Below are 18,705 nucleotides of genomic sequence, written 5' to 3' on the forward strand. Positions count from 1 at the left end.
TCTACGCTTTGTCTTCCTCTTCTCTGTTCTCCACTTCTCCAGCCAAGCTACCCCTCACCTAGATGTGTGTACACAGAAAGAAGGAGCAAAAATTTAGAGACACAGGCAATGGCTTATTTGTAGAGGTTTTAAATCTAACTTCACGGTAACAGGTATTCCAAGTCAGCTTCATGCAAAATTGAATTTTTAATGAATTGTTTGCAACCAGTTACTACTGTTCATTTATACTTTTGCTGCAAGAGGTCTGACTCTAGATTACAGTTCTTAGTCCATCAGAGTCACCAGATTTCTGTGATCTGCCTGCTTGGCCCATTCTATAGAGGATACCCTGTTCAGTGCCTTTTTTTTTTTTCTCCCTAGAGGATGAATTTTTCTGCAGAAGTATCATCAGCTCTCTGTATCTAAGTATGTCTAGCACCTAGAAATTAATTTGGTGGAGTTTTTAGCAGGAAGATTCTCAGACTGCAACAGATACCCCTTTTTTGGAAAGCTCACAGTGCTCTGGTAGATAGTTGGTAGTCCATTGCTTTAGATTTTAACAGTATTAGTTCTCATTCTGTGTGTATACAAATTTTCCATATAGCAGGAAACTTATTTCATGGTTCTCATTGCTTGGCAGAACAAACTTTGCAAGCCTCCTTCTGTGTCTTGCTAGTCTTTGTCATTTGAGGATGTGCTGCCTTGGCACCAGTGTGCGAACATCGTTTCTGTAGATATTGATGCCTTAATTCTTTTTTTTCCTCCCATTTGTTTATTTTCAGTACACTTGTGTTTGAAGCAGCTTAGTCTGGCTGCAAGCAAGAGGGGGTCCAGTGGTGGAAACAAACCCTGCAAGAGTTTAACCTCATGTCTTTCCCCGCCAGCCCCTTTCCAAACCCAGGACACATTCAAACACTTTATAGTATTTATTTTACAATGGTTTGTACAGTGCTGTGATTGTGAGGTGCTGTGTTCTGCTCTTTAGTTTGCGCTTTCAGGTTCTGAGTTGCCAAAACAAGAAATGGAGGCTTTTTAGGGGAAAAAAAACCCCAAAGATAAAAGTTGTGAAACAGAACTGAAAAGAAGCTGGGAGGATACTGTGCCCACAGTTAGGAGGAGAGGTGCTGGCGAGATTCTTGAGGCAGGAGGGCAGTGAAACGGAGGAGGACCTGTGTCCTGGAGCAGCTCTTGGGGTGCTTGCGAGGAGCTCCTCGGAGCTGCGGCAGGAGCACCTCCAACCTGCGCCGGCAGCCGCTGGGCCCTGCAGCGAGGCGGCCTCGAGCCTCTTCGATTTTAGCTTTGCTTTCTCTGCTGCCCCTGTTTGCCAGCACCTGTTTTGCCTTGCACTGAAAATTTTAACAGGCGCTTGATTTGTCCTTTTTATTCTTGAATATACTTGTCTCATTGAATAAACTTTTTTTTTCCTGTATAGCATTGATTGTAGCAAAGATATTTTCAAAGATGCAAAAAAAAGCTTTCTTTAAGTGTGACTGGGTGCAAAACTGTTACAACACACGAATCGTTTGACAGGTAACTTTTACGTGTTTTTTGACTTGCCTGTTAGCAATTTTATTTAAATGCTAAGTCTTAAGTCACTGCAGCTACCATGTTCATCAGGTTTTATTTCCCATTTAATAGTTACAGCAGCTTCCCTTGAGCCCTGTAACTCTACTTAAAAAAGCTAAGTTTATATATAAACTGATTAGAATAAAATGTGTTGTATTTTTATGGTAAAATATACTTACAAAAATGATGCTTGTAGACTCTGTCACTGCTCCTAAATATTGTTTACGGCCTCATTTACTGTCTTTGACCCTCTGCCAGTGTCAACGGCTTCCTGTTCTGGGGGTGCGGACAGTTGAGCAGCCATCAGGGACCACAACTCATGCAGAAATTCTCACCTTCAGCTTCACAGATACCATGCAAGGTGCAGTGGGCCACAGTCATGCCTGTGTTTGCTCTGGTACCAGAGCTATCTTGCCCTCAATTTGTCAGAAAAATCTTGCCTTGCAACATATTAAGCATTACTTGGATTGCTGAATTTCCCGTGCCTGTCGGTCGGGCGAGATGCACTTCCTTGTGCTGTGGTGGCGGGTTCCCCAGAATCACAGTGGTCGCTGACCTTTGCTAATCGGGCTGGAGCAGGACCTCCGCACTTCCTTGTGCGCGTGCCGCTGCGGGTCGCCTCCATGCCCATTGGCACAGCTCGCTTGCTGCCTGTGCAGCGGTGGCCCGGAGAAGCCGACGGTGCCTGGCGGAGCCGCTCCTCCTTGCGCAGGGTGCGTGGGCAGGTCCACGCTCTGGTCGCCCTTGGTAAAAGCCAGCTGCTATCTCAGGAACGTTTCCTCTCGCTCGGTCACCTGTGAGTAAACTGTTTCAGGAGCCGCTGCCGGCAGTCCATTCCCCGCGCGGCGCTGACGAGCTGCGTCCGTGACGGGGTGGCAGCCTGTTTCTGCCCTGGAAGAAGCTTCTGCTGTGAGTAACTTTGCCAGAACTTTGCTGCAAGTTTCTTTTTCATCTTCATGACGATTTGCTTCTCCGTGCAGGATTGCTACAGCTGATGCAGTTTTTCCCTGTCCGAAGGTCAGGGTGAGCCTCTCTCTCCAGAGAAGAGCAGAACGGGTGGAGAGAGAAGCGGTGGGATGTGTGGGCTCGTTCAGGTGAACACCTGAATAACTACACGTGGGGGAAAAACTGAGTGGCCAGCTCTCTGCTGACTCTGTTCTCCTACATGGGATGAGTCTGTACATTAGCAGGGATAACCAGGATGAGGAAGATGAAGAAGCTCACATCTGCCTCCGTACACATATCAGGCCAGGGATTTAAATCTGTCACCAGTGCTTCTTTCCAAATGGCTGCGCTTCCCGCAGTGGCTGTCCCGTGAATGGCGAGGCACCTCTTTGCACCTGTTTTATAACATAGAAACAAAATATTCAGGGCATCCAAATAGTTTATACCCCAACAAACATATTCTGGCACTGGGCGCATGAGTTTCCATCTCATTAAGCTGTTGGCAAAGCTTTGGTAATTCCAGTCACTGATACAGTGCAGGATTTATCCGTCAACACAACCAGTTCTGTCAGGGCAGAGCATCGCTGTTTTTTCTCAGCAGTTTTGTGTTTATAATTGAGGGTAAAAGAGTGTTGAAATGTCACTTCATTGGGTGCTTCTCTGTTGTTAGAACAAGATCTCACAAGGTCTTAAAGCAAATGTTGGAGGATTTCTGTACAGTGAATACAAAGTGGATTTCTACACCTAAGCTGTAAAGAGAAATTGTTTTCAAATCTAGTGTTGTTTTTTTTTTTAATACAAAACCTGGCATTGATTCCAAATTTTATAGGGGCGAGAAGGCTTAGCTGATGAGTAACAGAATATAGAGTCTCTCACTTGTAGGTCACTAGATCACCTGCTGCCCAGGTTGGCTTTGACAGCGTTATTGCTGTCTCAGAGCTGTGTGTTGGCCTGTGTGAAATCAGTTGCTGGTTTTGGTCCGTTTCGGTGGGATGTGTGGGCAGACAGATTGTCTGTATCACAGCTGGTCCCTTTTTTGGCACGCAGGAGATATGCCAGGAATTAAAGAGTCTTTGGAGATTGTGGTGTCCTCTGGCTCCTCAGAACGAATCAATGTAGGTAAGGCATGAAGCATTTTGATGAAGGGGTGGTGTACCGATGCCAGTAGGCCTGGGAAGTTTGCTTTCAATGCTGTTACAGATTTTAAGGGGTCTTGCACGCGAGAAAGAGAAGTCTGCCCTCCTTGCCTTGTATTACATTATGCAGCTTGAGATAGGCATATACAAAATTCATTTTGGAGGTCCATTGTCCAGTCCCAGATAGAAAGGAATGTTTTAGTAGGGCTTTCGTAAATTTGTTATGCTTTATCAAAGCTTCTATTGTTTCATCATTAAAACAGGATTATCCCTCAGGGATTAGCCATTCTGCATGGGTCAAGAAAACAGCAACGCACCATTTTTGTAGTAAATTTCTGACTGCAGAGATGTATTGTAAAATGGTTGAGGTAAGGGGGACGCCTTAGTATCCAAGAGGCACAGCAATGCAGACTTTTGGAAATATGACCCAAGAGGAGCTTTTACAAATGTCAGTTCAAGCGTCTTTGACTCTTGAACACATGGGAGACTTCTAGTGGGCTGTCTGCACCTGGCACCTCGAGCACACCTTATCATTCAAACATACTATCTCCAAGGCTCCTGTAGTTGAATAGTCTCTGTTGTTGATGTAAACCTAAGGGGGTGAATTTGGAGTTTTTCCACATTCTAAAACAAGCAGTCAGGAAAACCTTTTAATTTGCATAAGAATCTTCTGTAATTAACACAAGTTGACCCCACAGGCTTTCTTGAACTAATTCCCTAAATCTGTCAGATTTGTCTTTGCAAGATCTCATTTTCACCCTCAGATTATCTCCTTTCTTCCAGAAATTTATTACATCTCATGTATTCTTTTCCATAAGACTATGACTCAGATTTAAGTTCAACTCATCTAAAAATTACTGCTAAACATAAGATAGCTTTTACAGCTGCCATAGTGTCCAGATGTTTAGAACATCTTTCCCTGTGTTTTGGCTGGGCAGAGAAAATTTCACAATAGCAGTGAGTGGTTTCGTGTGTTTTTTGTGAGTGCACTTTCTATTGCTCAGTTGCATATTCTTGCATTCCTAATATAAATATCCTCATTTTTTAATAAGGTCTTGCAGGAGAATTGTGGAAAGAAATGCTGAAGCAGCTCTTTTAATCGGGTAGATGTATTGCGTTGTTGTTTAGTTGCGACAAGAAGACTATGATGAAGCTGTTCTTAAACTCTTTGACTAGAAGTTCACTCTGCAGAATTAACTTGGAGAGAGGTGTAAGCTGAAATGGCTGATAAAAAAATGCCTGGGAAAATCCTTTTAGTACTTTTCTTGCTTCACTCACAGTAACATTCCCCAGAGATATGTATCTGTCATCTTCTTTCTCTAGATCTGCAAGTGAGTAAAATCCAAAGTGCTCAGTGCTTAGCTATAGGTTAGAGGATCAAGTGCAGTGTGAGCAGCTAACAGGACACGTAGCCCGTCTTTCCCCGCACACCTCACCCCCAGCAAAGTGAGCTCCTGCAAGCAGCCTGTATGCTTGCAGTGTGCTCTGCAAGCCGCTGTGCCTGGCTCTTCTGGAAGTGCTACGGCGTCCAGGGCCTTGGCTCCAATTAGCCCCATCTCTGTTTCAATAGGTAGAAATCCCAATGAAGTACTTCTGCTGACTGCATCTGAGGAGGTATGACCTGTGAAGAGAGTATTTCTGGTATGAAGATCAGGAGCTATTTAAGCTGTAGACAAAAAGTCCCATCTCACTGTCCACATGGAAGTCCATGGGAAGCCATTGCTGACCTTGGACAACCAAGTGAGATGCGCTGCCGGAACAAGTGGAGTTCCTGAAAGGGCTGCAGCACACGTGCTGCTGTAAGCCTCTGAAGCGGTCTGGAGTCCCGCTTGGCAGCCCGAAGCTGCCAGACCACCGCAGCAAGGTGTGCGACCAAAAGCAACCGTCTGCTGTCCAAGGCAAAATGCCCTTTCCCAGCCCCTCTCTGTACAACCACCAGGGCCTCCGGTACCAGCTGCAGCCTCCACCAGCAAGTCAAAAACAGTGACGTAGCTGCCACTTGTTTCTTCCAGTCCATTTCACTTCGGGGTTTTTTTGGTGATCTGTCAGTCAAAAGCAAACCACATGTAAATGATTTTTGCTGAGCTTAAAAATCTCTCTGCAAAGTTCCCAGTTACTTGGGCTTGAAACAGCCAGATTATTAACCACTAAAGCAGCATTTCTAATCAAAATACTGATAGGGCCTTAAGTAGGCCAGGTCTGCCAGGAGCTGCTGTAACTCTAATCTACTTTTAAAGCACAAGGCATGGCTGTGAAAGGCCAGGTGTTTGCCTTTAACTGCAGCTGCTCCATCTGCAGAAACAGGTGGAGACATTCAGGATAGTCAGCAAAACACAGCTGGTAAAAGTTAAGAAAAGACATATAATGTGCTATTTCACCTGGGTGGGAAGGACCCCAAAGCAAAATTGCCTGCAATAAACACAGCTTCACCTTAGCAACGATATTGGCTCAGGGTAGGATTAATGAAATGAAATGAAGAGGAAGTAAATGTGTGCTAGAGCTATTTTTTTTTTCTCAGTAGCAGCATGGCCAAATCAAATCAACTATTTCAAGCACGCTGCCTTTTAGCCATGTAGGCCCTCAACCCTAACCCGAGCTTGTAGAACTGAGGAGTATCTCATTTCACAAATCATCATGTGCTCCAGGTTTTTATCATTGTTTTTTTTTAAACTTGGAGCGTTCTTTCTTATTCCTTTTCTTGATACATTATTTTTAATTACGTGTGTTGTAGAAAATCAAGATTTTGACAGCTGTTGAATTCTCAAGTTTATTAACTTGAGTTTTGGATTGAAGCAAATTTTTGGCCTCTTCCTCTCTTCCTTGTATGAACGTTAATTAACTTGAACCTCCAGACTTTTGACTTCTAGCTTTTTGGCCCAGTTGTCTGAGCACGTAACGCTGGTGAGCGGCAGGATCTCCGACTTCTTTGCTGCACTGCTCTGATTGAACGCTCCTTGAAGCCATGTGAAAAACCTTCTCTTTGAGCTGTCTTCAGGGGTTTTCTGTGCGTTGCTTGGTTGGTGGGAACGGGCAGAGGCAGGTAGTGCTCGGAGCCCGGTGCCAGGGCGCTCCGCATAACCAAGGCGCTTCCTGAGTGCTTGCTTTGGTGAAGTCTGTCCTTCCCCAGCCCTGTGTTTGCACTGCTGTAGCAAGCTTGCTAGGAGAAGACCTAAACCCCGGGGGGGGGGGGGGGTGTCACCCTTTCCCCTTTGGAGAAATACTAAAGGAGCTGGTGGCTCTGGCCCTCTTGCATTGTGAGACTGTAGTCTGGCTATAAAGTACTCAGCGCCGTGGTAGCGGTGGGTTTCCTCTCCCTGCTTGGGATGGAAAAATAAGTTCTGAGAACTTTGCACAGCTTCCTCCTCTCTCTCTTTAACCCCATGGGGAATTTTGTTGCTAGCGCTGCGGGGTTGCTGTGAAAAGCGCTCAGGTGCCAAGAGAGGGAGTAGGGAGATGCACGCTTCTGAATTAGGTGGGTTGGCCTTAATCTGTGCTGGGGGCAGCCACGGCCGAAAGTTTTGGGTAGAGATACACTAGTGTTAGAGGGGAGCTGGCACTTCCCGCGCTCCTGGGCCTTCTCTTCGGCTGTGTTGGCCTTCAGCTTTTGCATGGGAAACCTTGAGAGCTTTTAAGGGTGGGTGGGCTGTGTGTTTTGTCAGCCTGTTTGTCTTCAGCTGTTTCTCTTGGTTGAAGCTAGCTTTATTTTTTTGAGGCTTGATTTTTTTTTCCTCTACCTGTTGTGTTTTCTCAAATGCGAGTGTCTGTTTCATAAAGCTGGTGAAGAATCTTCCACTTGAAGCATTTTTCTGTTGGAAAATGTCCATTTGTCAAGGCAAAAACTTTCCCTGGGACTGATACGTGCCCGGGAAATCAGAAGCCACCCTGGGCGCTCTTTAATTGTATTTACTAAACTGCACAACATGGTCTAAATAAATACTTACTGATTTGAACATGGTTCCTTGGTGCCCTGGTGAAGCTCTGGCTGCTTGACCTTTGGCTGTGCTGATGTGTCCTTGTTTTGTGTAATCCTTTTGACAGTGTTGGATTTTTTTAATTTGCTTTTTAATATCTGTCTGGGATGGGGAGGTTTGAAGCTGAGGTTTCACAGGAGGAAGAGCGGGCTGCCGGCAGTGCTCATGCACTGCACCGCACAGTGTTTATGCGAGTCCAGCTGCGGCTTCACAGTCGCCCCAACCTCTCCAGCAGCTGGCAGCGACCAGGAGGAGGAGGAGGAGGAGGAGGCGGCAGCCTTTCTCCTTCCCGCGTCCCGTTGCCCCTGCTTGTGATGGAGCACAGGGTTATGGGGGGTCGGAGCAGAGGAGTGACCTGCGAGCGGGGCTGAGGGTTCGTCCTCAGAGGAGAGGCCGGGACCGCGCGGACGCGGCAGGGCGGCTCGGGCGGCTGCCAACCCTCCAGGGACCGGAGTCAGCGACGGAAACTGCAACCGGTTTTGAGAGGAGGAGAGAAAGAGCTCGGCTTTGCCTTTGGTTGGGATCTCGGCATTCAAATCCTTTGAGATGAACATCGTGGGGTGTCGCTTCGGCAAAGTTTGTGTTAGTGCCTGAAGACAGGTTTTCATACTCCTAAAATTCTTCCATTCCTTTTAAGTGTGCATATTTTTCCAAGCATACTATCTTGCTGCGTGCCTTCCCCTAAATTACTGAATTATTCCTTTCCTTCTGGCCTTCACTTTTTTTCTTTTTTTTAATAGCATTATCTTTTTGTCTGGGTGTTTTAAATGGCTAAAACTGGTTTCTGTTTAGCATACCAAGCTGAGAACTCCCCCGTGAGAAGCGGTTCTCACCAAACGATTGCATCGTACAGGAATGCTGGCCTTTTTTCCTGGAAACTTGTAAACATGAACTTCCTGTTGACACGAACTGTAAATCTGCAAATAGGCTTTGCTTCTGATGAAAGATCAAGGTAATAAAATTTTGGGTTGTTGCTGGCTGTGTCTTGGCCTCCTCGATCTACATACAAGCTCCCCAAAGGTGGTGGAAGGGCTGAGGAAGGTGAAGGGGATCTCCTGATGGTGCTGCACCTCTGGAAATCAATCTTTCTTTTTTTTTTCCCTCTTTCTTCCCCCCCCTTTTTCTGTAGACACCAAATATGGATGCAATTGTGCTCTGAGCCAGTTGGAGAATCTCAAAACCCTAATGACTCCAAAATGATGGTTCATCGCTCGTTTTCTTCTTTCGTTTTTTCCCCTGCCTCTCCCACCACAAAACTAATCTTCAGTTTGAGGGAGTTAACTCTATGCTGTATCCAAACTAGACAGTTTTGGGTAACAAACTGCCCAAACTCGGACATGTGTTAGAAGACTTTTGCCCCGACGCATCACTTAATCGTGTGCTTTTATTTATAGCCTTAACATGAGATCTGGTGGGAAGCGTAAACCACGTGAGCTGTCGAGAGCCTGCAGTCTTCACCCTCTCCGCGGAGGAGCAGAGGAGCAGTGGCAGCCGGGAAGCCGTGGCGGCGGGGCCCGGACGGGGCCGGGCGCGGGGCTCTGGTGCCGCGGGGTCTGCGCTCGCCCCGGCGCGGCTCGACGTCGCAGCGAGCAAGCCGTGTGCTTCACCCACCTTCTGCCAGCGCCAAGGCAAACGCGCCAGCAGCTTGTTGGGGGAAGAGGCGGCAGCGTATGGAGAGTATCCGAGCGTTTCCCCGCTGCGTGCTTTTGGGAGGTTGCCGCGGGCTTGATTTCTGGGCCGCCGCCGGTAGCGGAGGCAGTGACGGGGCTCGGGCACGGGGCAATCGGCCGCAGCGGGCGCGAACACGCGGGGTCTGGGACTGCCCGAGGGACTGCTGGAGCTGTCGGGGTTAGCAGCAAGGCGAGGGATGCTGAGGGTGGAAGGGGTAGGGGCAAGCGAGGCCCTGGGAGACGGCGGAAGGAGGGAGTGGAGAAGTGAAGCGGAGATAAGGTGAAAAAGGAGACTTAAGAGCATGGCAGTGGAAAAGGGCAAAGGCTGCAGAGAGGAAGGCATGCTCGCAGGACCCCAAAAGGCAGAACGGAAGGGATGGAAATTAGGAGCAAGGGGCAGGATGAAAGGAAAGGAGGAAGAATAAATGAGCAGGATGGAGGCTGAGCTCTCTTAATAAGCTTCACGTTAATTAATACTTTCTCATGTGGCAGCACCGGGGTGTGGATGAAATCCAGCCCTTCTCTGTTTGACCTCCGCTCTCTCCTCTCTCTCCACCATTCTGGTTTTTCCCTTGGCTTCCTGCCCTAAGTGAAACCACAACCTTTCCGACTTCTCCGGGCAGAATGAAAGGCACATGGCAGTGGTGTAAGAGGAGCCTCTCGCCGTCTTCTGTGCTTGGGTGGGCGTGCTGGTTCTTTCGTAAACTAATAGCTCCCAGCAGTGCTACTAAATCAGACTTCGTGGAGCCAAGAGCCGAGAGCCTGGAATGCCGTTCCAGGCACAAAGGGCTTGGGGGGGGTTGTGCTTTTTTTTCCTTTTCTTTTTTCATTTTCCCCCCCAAACCCACCATTTGTTATGAGGCTAATGGTGCAAAGGGCCAGCTGACAGCAGAAGAGGGAGCTGGCAAGGATGGGCTTTGCAAAGAAAAATGTTTGCGTTCATGTTAATAAAATAAATAAAAAAGGGAAGTCACCATTTAAAAAGCATGTTTTTGCTGTTTGGCGAGGTGGGAAGAGAGAGCGCTTTCTTCAGTGCTAAACCTGCAAAACCAACCAAACTTTGGCAACAGCTGGGATTCTTTTGGAAAGCCCTACTTAAAATCCTTAACTGGTGCCCGCGCCTCCCCTTTTTAGCATCTTAAAGGGAGGCTGTGGTTTGGGTTGGAAATTTGGATTCTGTAATCGGGGTTAGCAGGCGGGTGACAACTGGTCGCTGAGGAAATAAAACGTCTTTGGTGCCTCTCCGATACCAGGGCATTCACAGGCAAGGAAATGTGGAAGTCCCACCTCATCTGCAGGGCTGGGCGACTAGCGGAGTCATATGAGTGTGCGCGCAGTAAAAAATAGCAGCGTATTTGTGAGGAAAGCCTGCGAAGCGTTCACAGATGCAGCTGTCCCCGGAGACTCCAGGGAAGAGAAACTCGTGATGAAGGGGAAGAAGTGCTGCTGTTAAAGTAGCCCACGATAAAGAAATAAAAGCAGCGATCGGGGGCGGGGGGGGGGGTCCCTGCCTGAAGGAGCAAAGTTACTGGTGGAGGGGGAGGTAGCTGGTGCTTAATGACCCACGCCGTGGGGAAGGGGCTTGGTGGCCGTCGCGCTCATTTTATTGCACGTTTTTGGTTGTGAATACTGCCCTGTCGCGGGCGAGAGCAAAAGCAATGAGTTGTTGTGCTGGCATGGTTTGCTTTGATGGGCTTTAATGTGTGCTGCTGCCTCTTTTTTTTTTTTTTTTCTTCCATAGGGTGGATTTTCTGAAGTGGCAGGGTGGTGACCGAGTTATCTGCGCCAGAGAGAGTTTGACCAGCTTGCCTTCAAAATCATATAAATGCTCCTGGTCTTCCCAATGGGGATGCAAGGCAATTAAAGATGAGGGTTACAGAAATGACTGTTGGAGGGGCATAGATGTATGTATTTTAACAAATCTCCGTAGTCGAATGCAGTCCCTATTGATCCTGGTACCTCTTGACCTTGCTGTTTGGAAAATATTGTCAAGCTTCAGAGCTGTTGAACTAGACTTAATCCTCTGCAGGCTGGATTTTACTCCCTTCAAATAGGATTACTTATTTTTTCCATATTTCTGTGTTTGGTTTAAATACCCGTAACTGCTACGGAGACTTGGATCTCTAATCAGAGCAAGGGTGTTACATTTAGGAATGGATCCCTTTTTTGGGAAGGGCATCAGCTCTTAGGTGTTTTCCTTTTTTTTTTTTTTTTTTTTTTTTTTACTTTATGTATGTGGTCACATAGCAGTAGTGAGGTAGCCTTTCCTTACGTCTCCCCCCAACTCTTATGTCCTTGGCCATAAGTAAAGTTTCAGTAACTTCTTCAGGTTGTGCTTAGTTCACTGACCCTTTGCTCCCACCCTTTTTTCCTCAATGCCTGATCACGCTTGTTTTGGGTGTAAACTGCCATTTCAGTAAAGTTCAACTCCTAAAACATTCCCCCTGCCCCAGGCTATGTTGAAATGGGTATAAATGCTAAACACTACTCGTGTTCACCACTGAAGGAGGCAATACAATTAGATTTACTTGGCAAATTAAGCTTGTTAACATAATCTGCCATGTGCTAATTTAAATAACGGATGTTTTGAAAAGAGGATGTTTGTTAAACGTGATAAACTTGCTAGGAATGGAGAGGTGTAAGCTCCGCTGAGCGCTCCGGAAGCGGGGAGGGATGCATGCCGGGGTCTGCCCAACTCAAAGGGGAGTTAGCAACTTTCCCTGGGCCCCGGAAGGCAGTGAGCTGCTCCTGTGGCTCCGTGAACATCCCTTCAAAGGGAGCAGTCCCTTCTTGGCTCCGGTGACTCTTAAGTAAGGCATAAAGAAGGCAATAAAATGCTTGACTTTGCTGCCAAACCTGAGCCTAGAAGAGGAGGAGGATTCCAATTGGTTTCCATCAGATTCCATTTAGCATGAATTTACAGTTTCCATTTAGCCTGATAAATGACTTTGGCTGCCTTGGTGCATTTGGGTTTGTTTTCTGAGCGATGGAAAGTGGTCAGCTTAAAATGGCAAAGGCTCTCCAGGGTTGCCATGAGTAAATGCGAAGCTTCTTTCCAAGGTAAGAGCGCAGCAGATGGAAAACAAAGCCACGGTGCATCATGAAATGGGGAGAGAATTCAATAGAAATCACAGCAAGTCCAGGTCTTCTGTGCTTGCTGTGGAAAGGGGCTGTGATAGGCATAAAAATTCCTCTGGAAACTGGAAAAATTCTTCAGATTTCCTTGCTTTCCTCAGAAACCACACTTAGCAGCAGGTATCAATAGCTTTTAGTGTTCAAACTTTGTTTTCATAGTTCTTTCCATGGAACGTTCCCATGAGAAGAAAGTCACAGCAGATTAATGCAGAGAGTCGGGGAAAGCAATTTTCCTAGCTGCTGCCTGCAGTATTAGTTCTTTCCATTGTGGTGTCCGTACGTAGCGTTAAGGTCTGGATTACAAAATCTATTTTTAATGGATACTTGTGGAGCAGGCCAGCCTATTAGTAAAGTAGAGATGCTACTTCCCGTCAGCTGGTTACATGGCTTGGTGTCTTTATTTGTGTGTTGCTTCTGTGTCCCCCCAGCTTTGCTCGCAAAGCAGCAGTTCCTGAGTTTGCTGAGCGGGGAGATGGTGTTCAGGACGCTTCCCCAGGGATCGTGTGCAGCAGTCGGAGCCATCCGAGCCGCGTTGCGGTGGGTGCGCGGTCGCCCGAGCCCACATCTGTGGGCACAAGACCGGCCCCAGCTGCTGACCCACAGCTCCGCAGACCTGGCTCAGGAACAAGCTTAGGGCCAGGTTGTGAAGCCTGGCATATTCCAGGGATGTCTTTTCTGAGGATGGTGGGATTTTGGTTAGGGAAAAGATTTATGTGGTCTTGGGGTGACAAATGATGGTTACACCACAGATACTGCCACTTCCATAGGTATTTTTATATTTGGGGACAGCTTTAGTTTATGTAAAGCAAATTGTTTACAAGTCATTGCGGCCCTTATGTTAAAATATGGTTTCAAAAAAGAAGGTGGGGGGAATGTATGTGCGGGGAGTGTTAGTTGCCTATTTTGAGCAAACCCCCCAACCCCCAGGGCTGTCACGCATACCTTGTAAGAGGGGCTTTCTCTGATGACTTTGAACCTGAGACCTGGTAGTTCCCACGCTGCATCTCTTGAGCTTTTTCTGGTCAGCGTGCAGCAGCATCCTTCCCTCTTGTGCTGAGACCTGGATGCAGCTTTTGGATTTGCTGGCTGGCTTCAGACTGGTTTGATGATGTTGGGACGCGGGGTGGAGGGGATTAGTGGTCTCTGATGTTAAATGCTTACCAGTGCCCTAAGTGTAGGGTCGCTTCCATCTGCCTGGTAGTACTTCCACTGGGGCAAAGCTGCAACATGAGCTCGCTCATTATAAGACATCAGAGAATCCACATGAGCGTGACCCTGGCCAGGGGAGGGCTTCTGTTGGGGACCTCACAGCATGAGGCACCAGGGAATCAAGCCATAAGACACAAGTCCGTAGGAAAATAACTTTATTAATTCTAGTACTTGTGGGGCTGCCCGTTTTTTGTTTCACTTCATTGTCTGTATAATTTAGAGATGATTTTTCTATCTCTGCTTGTGAAATGTTGAGAGCTTTAGTATTTTGTGCAACCTTCATCAAAAGTGTCAAAAGTTCCAGCAAACTAAATTTTCTGAAGTGTAATGCTGCATTTACATGTCTCGCAAACACACCCAGGTGCTGCAGAGAGGACTTTAGCGTGGCAAAAAACAGGTCTGAGGAGGTCCCACCAGAGCTTCCAGGAGCACATACGTGTTCCCAATGCATTTTGCTTCCACATCATCGCTTCAGAGAATGTCTAAGACTTCGTTGCTGTGATATTTGGTCATTATTCACCTTTTTTACTGAAGCATTTGAAATTGCTGCTAGTTGGGGTTTGGCGGCAGGCGAATGGCCTTAAATCAAAGCCCCCTCTGCTGGCAGCTGGGCTGATGTGGGGCTGGGGGAGCCGAGCTTAATGGCTTAAATTCTCCTGCCTGAAGGTCTTCCCCCAGGTTATCACCGTGCGATGTGACTGTGGTGGGAGGCCTGTCCTCTGCAGGGGGGAAGAACACATCCGGCGCCTTCCTGAACCTCCCTGTTTCGTCCCGTGTCTCATAAAGTGCAGTTGTGGGCCAAACCCCTGGGGCTGAGGAGGGAAGCGCGGGGTCTCAGCCGGAGCGCGGCCGCCGGGACGGTGACGGGCAGCAGCCTCGAGCCGTTAGGTTTCCCCGCTGCTCAGGTACCTCCGCAGCCCCTGCCCTCCCCGACTGCCTCCACCCCTTGCAGGGCGCTTTCTAATACCTCTTTTCAGAGTCTTCTTCTCTCCTGTAGCCTTTTCCCCTCCCGAAGGGCTTTGGAGGTGCCTTAAATTAACACAGGAGTGAGATGCGGCGAGTGCAGCGGTGACAGGTTGGGTGAGATGCTCGAGCAGCTGTACTTTCAGGAGGCTTACGGATATGTTAGCAATAACCTACCGAAATATTGGAAATGTCGTAACAAGACGCATCTTGCTGACTGTGAGCAACTGAATGTCCAGCCGCGTTTGTACTGAGGAACTTCGGAGAATTCAGATCGTGGGATTTCCGAGCTTTTGTAAAATCCGCGTCCCTCGGCCTTGGCAATGGCGAGCTGTTAGGTTGTGGCGAGATTGTTAGGTCTCTGGTTTCAAAAGAGTAGCTGGAGAGAGAGCTAGCATTGCCCGCAAAGGTTTTTAAAAAAGGATTGAATTGAGACCTTAACCTGCGCAGCTGGGAGAAATAGGGATTGGTGTGGTGAATCCCTCCTGCGATGTTAAAACATGCTTGCTTCCCTGGCGTGTTCCCGTGCGAGGTCTGCAGGGCAGAACGCTTTATGCAGGCAAAATACAACCATCGCTCCTCCTCCTCCTCCTCCTCGGATGGTGCTCGTGGGAGTTCGGAGGAGGACAGTAGTGTCTGAGCACTAACCGGAGGGGCAGTTGCGGCTTCTGCAGTGCAGTATCGCACTCGGACAAGGACTCCCCTTTCCGTATGAGGGGTGCTCTGTAAATCAGCATTTTCTCAGCATGCAGCTTGCTGTGAATAGTGCTGCACCGACGGGATTAGTTGGGGGCCCCCAGGTAATATCCGTTGTTCACGGTGCACATTGGTACGTGGCAATTTGAGGTTAGGAGTAGGTTTGTAGGTGGCAGAACTACCAAGTCTGTGTATTAAAAGGGGGAAAAAATGCTCAAATTCGTTATGTCCAGTGGCTTTTCTTTTGTGAGACTGCTCAGTTACTGCTATAAAATCCCTCATGTGCTTTACTCCATGTATAAAACATTTAGGATTTACATTTTCCTTTAACACTTCCTCTTCTATCTGAGTAATATGTTACACATTTAATTGCTCTTCCTTTGAATTTTGCAGTCCTCCTTTGGTACCCTTGCAACATCAGTATCTTGTTATCTTGTTGTTGCTCCTAATTGCGAACACATGCCCGCGTTGCAGTGCTGCAGACGCGGGGACTGGGCTTTGACGGGGAGTTTACGTGAAAGATTTACGTGCGTTGGGAAACCTCCCGAAAATTAATTTGCTCGTTTACCCAGCAGCTTATCCCAATCTGGCTCTCAGGACTGAGCGCTAGGACGGAGGCTCTGCTCGGCTGCCCAGCCGGGCGATCTGCGGCGGGCGCTGTGCGCGGGCAGGGGCTGGGCGAGCGCGCAGGCAGCGTTTTGGGCAGGGGTCCGCCCGGCCAGAGCAGCCGGCGGCGGCGCGGTCGCGAAGCCCCCCGCTCTCCGACGGCCGCGCCGCGCTCTCGCCGGGGACTGTCGGCCATAAGCAAATTACGTGCGCTTAACAAGTTAACGTCGGCCGGGCTGCGAGTCGCTGGTAGGTGTGCGCCGGGTGACATCAGCTGGCGCGGCGCCCGGAGCGGCGGCGGCGCGGGAGGGAGGGAGGCCGAGGGTGTGTGCCTCGAGCGGGGTATTCTGGCGAGGTAACGAGCGGGTCTGTTTGGCAGGACCTTCCCATCTGGGATCCATCTGTGTTTCCCTGGAATCGGACAGGCGGCTCCAGGCAGTGAGAAATCGCAGATGTGAGGGACCTGACACATGTCCAGCTAATGAAAGGAGAAGGAAGGCTGGTCGCAGGCTGCGCCCAAAGATTGGGAGCGGAGAGGGAAGAGCGTTTTTATTTATATTTCAGAGAAACGAGGTGTATTCAACAGCAGCTGGATTGTTGTAACCTTGCTGTTTAGGGTAAGCACTCTACGTATCTATTTTTAAATGAGGCTGTTTAAAAATGCTAATGTGCAGCTTATCTGGGGTGGGGGGGGGGAGGCGGTTTTGTTTTGGGGCTTGTTAAGGCGGCTGGCTGCAAAGAGGCTTTCTCGAGCGGCGTGTTTTCCCCGGCGCGCCGGCGAGCGCTTCAGCCTCGAGCCCAGGTAGCAGGAGCGGGCGGGTGCGCGGACGCGAACGCTGGCACACGCAGCGCTTTGCACGCTCGCCCTCCTCGCTGCGACTGCAGTGCCTCGGCTGTGTGCAAACTTCAGTAGCCGAGCCGACTTGATGCGCGGATTATGCAGCTGAAAAAACACTAAACTCTCTCCGAGGAGAGCTGCATTAGAGCTCTCGCTCCTCTTTATGTTGCTATGGAATGATTTGGTGTTCTCTCTTTTTTTAATTCGTTTATTTATTTATTTATTTTCCCTGAGCAGAAGGCTGGGATTCAGTATTTTCAAGGGAAATGGAAAACCAGGAAGGTTTTTGTGTCTTTTAGTGAAATGTGTGTTTTGTTTTGTTTTTTTCCACTGTGACCAACCTTAAGCTCATTTGTGCATGCTAATTTTGAAGCCATGGGTAAATCTGCAGACACTGATCTCTTCCATCAGCTCCCAAATTTCCTTAATTTTCTGTGCCCGGTTGTGTTTTCAGTGTTTCTCTGCATTGTGTCAGAGAATGCTCCCTTTTTCTTTGCACTCCTCGAGCAGCAACTGATGCTACCAGCATTTAAATCTCGGATCAGTTCTGTGCTACAGGCTCGTACCTCCCTGCTGTAAGGTTTTCACTACAGGGCTGTGGGCTGCTGCATCTCAGATTCTGTGTTATTCTGTTGTAATTTCCTGGTCCCGCATATGTATTTTTAAACCTGCTTCCCCCCCACCATTGTTTTGGGTGGTTTTTTTTTTTTTGAAAGGTTCTGCAGTTGAAAATGCTTCTCCAATCCTTCAGCATAGCCTGTTCTAAACATCACATTTGCTGAGCTGCTACCACTGGGACTGAATGGGTGTGTACTCCACAAAAAATTACCGGCCCTCCCCCCCCCTTCCCCTGCAGCACTAAACTCCTGTGCGACTGTGCTTGCAATCCATTTTGTGTATCGGTGCAATACCGCCTAGCAGCAGCATATACACCAAAATCAGCATGCAAAGTTTGGAGACCTAATATCTGCATGACGGTAGCTTGCTATAGACCCAAAGAAAGAGATATTTGTTAGGTTGTCTGGTAAATCTCCTTGCCAGGGCAGGAGGATTTTCTTTTGTACACTTTGCTGTTGCTTTGTCCAGGCTAGTTTTAAGTGTGCCAAATGACAGGGCTTCCCAGGGGAGAGCGTCAGGCAGCCTGGTGAAGCTCCCTGGCAGGAAGCTCTTTCTGCTGCAGGGACTACATATCCCAGGCTTTGTCCTGTTCTTGCACTGTATTTATCATCTCTAAGGTTTTCCTTCTCTTGGAGTTTGCAAGCCTTTGGCTGTAGGGCACGTGTGTGTGTGTGTGTGTGTGTGTGTGTGTGATGGTTTTTTATATATATGACTGTGACTGCTTCCACAGTCATACCCAGAACTTCTTATGTGCCCCCAGATATCCTCTCAAGAAGAAGTAGGTAGGAGAGCATACTGGATAATGCTGTGTGAATTCAACATCTCAGAGTGCACCAGCACAAAGGAAGAACGAAGGAAAAAAAAAAAAATCCCCAGCAAAGCTGTATGCGGTGTGACAGTATTTGAAAGCGAAGACCTGCGTTCCATCTGAAGCCACGGGCATGCAAGCAGCTCCTGCTACTGTTATCTTGAGGACTTACAGTGTTTGTGAACTTAGCGTAGTGCATTGAGGAATCTGATCTTGTGGTCTCTGTGGAAGCAAGGCTCTGATTAAGGAAATGGAAGTTTTGCCTGCATCAGGACTGCGTGATTTGGCTGTTTAAAAAAATAATGTGCCAACTTCATGTTCAAGTTCTGCAGAAAACTTTTCCTTCTCAGATTCTATAGGGGAAAAATAAAGGAAGGTATGTGGGATGTTTGGAGAACAAAATGCTTAGGTGAGAAAGAGGTAGCTGTATTTTCGGGGGGGGGGGGAGGTTGGCTTGGAACTCTGTGGCCAGTCATAATAATTTTTTAGAAACGGGATAGTGCATCTAGACTAAGACATTTTTTTCAGAATTGACCACTGGAGGACTTGACTTTCACTGTAGTAA

General features: G+C 48.0%; 1 protein-coding gene across 5 annotated transcripts in view; it reads left to right on the plus strand.

The window, feature by feature from the left end:
* Positions 1-18,705, plus strand: part of CBFA2T2 (CBFA2/RUNX1 partner transcriptional co-repressor 2) — a 73,396-nt gene that overhangs the window by 10,151 nt on the left and 44,540 nt on the right. For 3 of the 5 annotated variants that reach the window (XM_067307489.1, XM_067307491.1, XM_067307490.1), the window contains exon 2: positions 16,256-16,493. The exons of the other annotated variants lie outside the window; for them this stretch is intronic. The gene's annotated coding sequence lies outside the window, so the exon portion shown is untranslated. The remainder of the gene's footprint in view (positions 1-16,255; positions 16,494-18,705) is intronic. 5 annotated transcript variants of the gene reach the window in all.

The sequence above is a fragment of the Apteryx mantelli genome, chromosome 18, assembly GCF_036417845.1.
Source record: "Apteryx mantelli isolate bAptMan1 chromosome 18, bAptMan1.hap1, whole genome shotgun sequence".
NCBI lineage: Eukaryota > Metazoa > Chordata > Aves > Apterygiformes > Apterygidae > Apteryx > Apteryx mantelli.